Below are 7,617 nucleotides of genomic sequence, written 5' to 3' on the forward strand. Positions count from 1 at the left end.
AAAGCAAAAAAAAAAAGGGCAGTTTGCATTCACTTTACGTATTGTAAATATATTTTAAAAAATGATGCTAGTCTCAAAATGTTTCAAAATACATGCATGGTATGAAAAATATAATAATTACCTTGAATCCTTGAACAAATCACTCCTGAGAAAATCAGTCCTGTTTGTATGCGTTACAGCTTCCGTAGTTTTTCAATCCTAAATCAGGCGTTGGATCACTGCATGTGTTGACTCTGCAACCGACTGCGAAAAACTGAAGCGGACTGTAGGGCGGCCCCCAACTTAAAAGCGCTGCGCAGTGAAGGTGGAATCTGACCCGCCAATCATTATAAAGTTTATGGTGTGCGTTTCAAAACAAGCAAGCCTGTAGAGGACACTGGTGAGTTAAGGGGGCGCAGCACGTCACATGAGTGAAACAACCACCAGACACTGCTACGACGCAGACTAACTACACAAAAAAATGTTACACATTGCGAACATGTGAGGGAAACTGACGCATTTTCGTCTCATCAGACGAAAACTGGCATTTGTCTGGTTATGTTTAAGTCTCCCAGGACACGTTTTTAGCTGGTTGTCATCTCGTCATCGTCATGAAAAAATTGTTCGTTGACTAAATATTTTGGTTTAATCGATGATTAAATGAATATACAACTATTTTGATTGTTGATTTTTTTTTTTTTTTTTTTTTTTTTAATTTTCAAACTTTGCTGAGCTAAAAATTGTCCAAATTGTCTTAATAGCAAATATCCCATTATATAATTTTCAATATTACTTTTTTTTATCTGTTTAATTTTTTATTCTCATAAAAGGGTGAAATAAGTAGCTGGTAAATATGACCTTTTTGAATGTTTTTTTGGGGGGGGGGTAAGTGGAAAAAAGACATACTTTTTATTTCTGTTGGAATTTTTTTTAATGCATTTTTTTTTTTTTTTTATATTTATTTTTCAATAAAAACAATTTTTGTTTTTTTTATTTAAAAACCAAAAAGGGAAAAAACTGTATATAATCTATTTTTAAATTAAAATAAATCTTTATCAATTTTTTTTAAATTATTATTTTTCCAATATTTTATAATTATTATTTATTCATTATTTCATACATATACAGTGCCTTGCAAAAGTATTCGGTCCCCTTGAACCTTGCAACCTTTCGCCACATTTCAGGCTTCAAACATAAAGATATAAATTTTTAATTTTTTGTCAAGAATCAACTACAAGTGGGACACAATCGTGAAGTGGAACAAAATTTATTGGATAATTTAAACTTTTTTAACAAATAAAAAAATTAAAAGTGGGGCGTGCAATATTATTCGGCCCCCTTGCGTTAATACTTTGTAGCGCCACCTTTTGCTCCAATTACAGCTGCAAGTCGCTTGGGGTATGTTTCTATCAGTTTTGCACATCGAGAGACTGACATTCTTGCCCATTCTTCCTTGCAAAACAGCTCGAGCTCAGTGAGGTTGGATGGAGAGTGTTTGTGAACAGCAGTCTTCAGCTCTTTCCACAGATTCTCGATTGGATTCAGGTCGGGACTTTGACTTGGCCATTCTAACACCTGGATACATTTATTTTTGAACCATTCCATTGTAGATTTGGCTTAATGTTTTGGATCATTGTCCTGTTGGAAGATAAATCTCCGTCCCAGTCTTAAGTCTTGTGCAGATACCAACAGGTTTTCTTCCAGAATGTTCCTGTATTTGGCTGCATCCATCTTCCCGTCAATTTTAACCATCTTCCCTGTCCCTGCTGAAGAAAAGTAGGCCCAAACCATGATGCTGCAACCACCATGTTTGACAGTGGGGATGGTGTGTTCAGGGTGATGAGCTGTGTTGCTTTTACGCCAAACATATCGCCAAAAAGTTCAATTTTGGTTTCATCTGACCAGAGCACCTTCTTCCACATGTTTGGTGTGTCTCCCAGGTGGCTTGTGGCAAACTTTAAACGAGACTTTTTATGGATATCTTTGAGAAATGGCTTTCTTCTTGCCACTCTTCCATAAAGGCCAGATTTGTGCAGTGTACAACTGATTGTTGTCCTATGGACAGACTCTCCCACCTCAGCTGTAGATCTCTGCAGTTCATCCAGAGTGATCATGGGCCTCTTGGCTGCATCTCTGATCAGTTTTCTCCTTGTTTGAGAAGAAAGTTTGGAAGGACGGCCGGGTCTTGGTAGATTTGCAGTGGACTGATGCTCCTTCCATTTCAATATGATGGCTTGCACAGTGCTCCTTGAGATGTTTAAAGCTTGGGAAATCTTTTTGTATCCAAATCCGGCTTTAAACTTCTCCACAACAGTATTTCGGACCTGCCTGGTGTGTTCCTTGGTTTTCATAATGCTCTCTGCACTTTAAACAGAACCCTGAGACTATCACAGAGCAGGTGCATTTATACGGAGACTTGATTACACACAGGTGGATTCTATTTATCATCATCGGTCATTTAGGACAACACTGGATCATTCAGAGATCCTCACTGAACTTCTGGAGTGAGTTTGCTGCACTGAAAGTAAAGGGGCCGAATAATATTGCACGCCCCACTTTTCAGTTTTTTATTTGTTAAAAAAGTCTAAATTATCCAATAAATTTTGTTCCACTTCACGATTGTGTCCCACTTGTTGTTGATTCTAGACAAAAAAATTAAATGTCATATCTTTATGTTTGAAGCCTGAAATGTGGCGAAAGGTTGCAAGATTCAAGGGGGCCGAATACTTTTGCAAGGCACTGTATATATATATATATATATATATTCATATTTTATTTACTTGTTATTTCATCGCATTCATTTTATTTTATTTTTTATTCTTATATTTTTTATCATTATTATTGTTATTTCATTTTAGCAAAACAAAAAAAAAAAAGTTGATTCACATGATTTACTTTCACGGGCCACACAAAATGATGTGGCAGGCCGGATCTCGTCCCAGAGCCTTGAGTTTGAAACATTTCGTATTCACTTGCATCCGTTTGAAGCCTGTCTCACACAGCTCCATACATTGCTGGGCCAATGTCATTAGCATTGAACAGACTTGCGAGGTTGACGCAGAAACACCTGATAGGTGTCCAAATTTGTCAAAATTCAGAAAGCTATATTTTTTAAACTTGGCCAGTAAAAAGCATTTCCTTTGCTGTTTGCATCAGCATCTCACATTTGATGGGTGGTAAAGCGCTCCAGAGACCCAACTATTTGTAAACAAGACATGAAAATGTCAACTCTCCATAACATGCCATCTTTAAAACAAGCAAGATTGAAAATACGTACAACTCTTGCTTTCACAACTTCTTCAGGTTGTCCCAAATGTCACTAACGACTAAGACGTAAGGCCATCATCACTTGACAGATTGGACATTGCAGTTTTTGTAAGCATGTCAATCCGTTGCCTGTGGCTCCCCATTTATTATTGGAACAGTGTTGTGAAATTGCTGCCTGCCAACAAGTTTTTCTGTCGCCAACAGCAGTTAAGCACCACTTTAAGAAACTTTATGGCAGTCACGCTGCTTAACTGCACAGTACAATTCATGGTTCAGGTAGCTGAACATCATCATCTTCCATCTGAAGTAAGCGGGGTTAAAAGTTTTACAACGGTCTGAAGCATCCGCTGAATTGAGCTATTATTGATGCTTAGTTCCTATGAAACCTTCCAAAAAGACTTTCTCTGACTTTGTGTATGCACACTATAGGAGTTTACGGTTTCTAGTGGTAGTAAAAGCCCTCAGCTGTATGGTTTGTCAATATCAGAACTTGCCATGGAGAGCATTAAATGTATTTACGCATTGAAACAGTCGGACCGGTCATAATGTCGGTGCTGAACCGCATTCAGGGACATAAAAATTCTTGGCAGGCAACAATTTTACAACCTTGTTCTATTGGCGACCCACGAGCGAGTAAATTATATGCTTACAAAAACTTTTAATGCTAAACTAGGCCTGGGCGATGAATCAATTTTATAGGGCTGCAGCTATCGAATATTTTAGTCGATTAATCGATGGACTACTTAGTTCGAATAATCGAGCAATCGGACAACGAACATGAAAAATTAAAATACCTGTGTTGAGCCTCAAATGGCATAATTTTTTTTTTAAATGAGGTCCTATGTACAACAAAAGAGCTTGCAACAACAAAATTCGTGTCACTTCTGCATTTGCCAAATGTAATACACAGATCATTTGTAATTTCACCTCATTTTGGTCACTCAAGTGGCCGGCGCATCACACAGGCTGACAGGTTGTTATAATTTTGTCCATGAATGATCAACGAAGTGATAAGAACAACCATACAATCTCATCTACGTCATGCTGAATTTTGGGGGGGAGATTCCGTGGGTTCCTCAGGCTTAATTTTGCAGTTTTAACTTTGTCAACATACTGTTTACTTCAACCGCAATACATGTTGTTCTTTCTAAACCGGAAGTTCAGAGCAGACATTTTTCAAGATGGCGCCGCCCATATTTCGTCCAGGAAACTTGTCAATAATATCATTTTATGTACTTATGTATCCCCAAATTTTTAATGTAAATTTATAAATTCATTGGCTGACAGTTGATGACAGTAGATGTCTAATCCAATTAGGATCGCTGCTAGCCTATCCAGTCACATTGGATTGAACATCTATCGCTGTCAATGGTAGCTCGAGTTACTAACATACCAAAAAATGATTAATGTTTATCTACAGTAAGAACCACATACTTAGAACATTTCCCTCAGAAAGTTGATGTTTCGGTGAAAAAAAATACGAGACGAGTAAAATACACAAGTGTTGATAACAACTGATGGATCAAGTATTTACAATTGCGTAACCCGAGATAAGATAAATTGGGATTCCTAAAGTATGTAAACTTTGGAAAACTCATCTTATCTTTCAGCTCAGGAGAGGAAGTCTCTGAAAAATGACCCTTGGGGATTCAACAAAAAAACACTTTTGAGCAGCAGTTTTACTTGCAGCACAAAAATAAATAGTGAAGAGCTCTGGATCAAGCCCATGTAACATATATCGCGCTAACTGGCCCGCGGTGCTGGAATGTCACTCATATTCTCAGAGACCTTCATCTGTCTCTCTGTTTGCTGGCTTCCTTTATGTTTGTTTAACTTGCTCAAGACCCCCCAGAGGCTACGCGCCGGACCATCGCAAACCCAAGAGGACTGCGTTCTCCCTCCTTGAGCAACCCAGCCAGCCAGATTCCCTCCCACAATGTCTCTCCCACTCACTGTCTGCGTTTACTCTCGCGTGAGGCGCTCATGTCAGCTCCCATCCCACCTTAGTCTCCTTTTTTCCCATTCACAAGCATAACAGAAGGAGACATTTGTACTACTTGATCCATTTTTTTTCATATGGCAGTGGATTTGTAGTTAAGAGTAGGTCTGGGAAATATGGGCCCAAAACAAACAACAACAAAAAAATCTGAATTTCTGTTTTCGTATTATCCGATGTCAATTGTCCTGTCAAGTCGCTATTCAGACTCCTGTTGTTCTTGTGGACACTAAATTTGAGTTGATATTCATCAGTCGTTCGCAAACCGATTTTCTTGAAACTTGGTACCTATGTAGAATGTGCCAGTATCTATGGATCCTTGGAGCCCGAATTAGTTTTTTTTTTGTATCAGGGCTGAATAACTCATTGGTTGCCATTGTCGTGTACTAGTGAAAAACTGATTTAAATTTGCATATGGATTAAAAGAGCCACATAATTGGACACATATCATCAATAATGGAACTGAAAAAGTTCATTCATTGCGGAATTATAGTTAGGAGTTAGTCAGTAGAGCGCAGTGCGGAATTATTGTAGCCTGTACAGTACTGTAGGTGACTAGTTAGCCAATAGAGCAGGGGTGGCCAAACCGGTCCTCAAGGGCCCCAGTAGGTCCTGGTCTTTGTCCCAACCGATCCAGCACTGACAGTTCAACCAATGAGTTTACTGCTGAAACAAGAGGCACCTGACTGCAGTCAATTGATTACAATAGTAATACACCAGATTGGTGAAAAGGTGTCCTCTTGATGGGCTAGAACAAAAAAAACCACCCACTGTGTGGAATAGTTTGCCCACCTCTGCAGTAGAGGGTAGCCTTCAGCCTATTATAGCACACACCGGCGCTTGTTTGAAACTTGATTCGTTCGTTCCTGTGTTTTTAAAACTGGTACTTTGCTAAGAATCTGCAGTGAAAAAAACCCGATAAGATCAACATTTCATTGAAAGTGAATTCACAGAAACTGTTGTTTTTGGTAGTCCTTTTAATTTTCCCCTTGGTTTCAGTCTTTTGGACTATAATACTTATTAGTCTTAGTCATATTTTAGTCATCTTAAAATAAGTTTGTCTTCGTCTAGTTTTTGTTGACAAAAACTCAAGACTAATTTTGTCTAGTTTTAGTCAACGTTTACTAAAAATGTTTTCCTCTATAAAAATAAAAAACAATTCCACTAAAAATAAATAAATAAAGATTTCCAACTATTTCAAAAGAACATTGACAGGCGAGCACATATTGTAGCGTCTACAAGGACAACGCCAGCTTGATGATGGTATTGTACACTCAGCAGGATTACATTATTACATTATTACATTATTTTCAATTAATTGTACCCATCCGGATGCTACCAACTGTTTGTAGAAAAAAAAAATTGTTGCCCGAGAGTTTAAGATAACGCTTGCCAGGCTAAATGCTCATGCTAACGAGAACACAAATGCTATGCTAATTCTCAGAGCCACCTGGCCAATCATCATCGCATTTGCAACGCTGTCACCACCCCTCCCCTGCTCTGCTCTCTCCCAGGAAGCTGTGACTAAATCAGTCATCTTGCATTTCATTCAACCAAATTGTAGTAACACGCCCCTTCATATTCTCAGTAACGGTAATGGTGTTGCAAAGATGGGGAAACTAATTAATTAGTTCACTCACTACTGAAAAAAATAACGCCGTTGTTAACAACATTGTTCACGAGTGACTCAACCAGACACTGCTACGATGCAGGCTAACTGCACATAAAATGTAACACAATGTGAACATGTGACGGAAACTACTGTGCATTTTCATCTTGTTCTCGTCTCGTCAAAAGACAACTGGCATTAGTCTTGTTATGTCTTTGTCTCCCAAAACTTGGTTTTAGCTCGTTATTGTCTCATCATCATGAAAAAAGTGTTTGTTGACAAACTATTTTCGTTGTCGTCATCGTTGACGAAAACAACACTGCACAAAAAGTAAAATCACCTCTCGCAGTCAATATTTGAAGTAACAGACTCAATAATATAAAAGACAAGTGAAATACAAAAAAAAAAACAACAACAACAAAAAAACAATAGGAAGTACATTCATCCATCAATGCAAGGAGTGTAGAAAAAAATAACTATGGTTCACAAATTAGGGTGTTTTTGGAGGTATACATTATTAAAACTAGTTCCATGAACTAAGACTGCCTGTCTCGCTCCCTAAACATCTGATTTAGACATTTTACATTACCGATAGCTCTGACTGAATGTGCGCTTTGCCCTCTGAAAGACAATTTGGCACTTTATAGAGAAGCACAGACAACAACACACAGTCATAGATGTCCAAATAAAGCTTTGTTGATACAACTTGTACAAACAAAAGTATTTGCCTGTGAGTGTTATTATAGATCTTGTCTTCAAATGTTCC

Source organism: Corythoichthys intestinalis, chromosome 6 (genome assembly GCF_030265065.1).
Source record: "Corythoichthys intestinalis isolate RoL2023-P3 chromosome 6, ASM3026506v1, whole genome shotgun sequence".
Taxonomy (NCBI): domain Eukaryota; kingdom Metazoa; phylum Chordata; class Actinopteri; order Syngnathiformes; family Syngnathidae; genus Corythoichthys; species Corythoichthys intestinalis.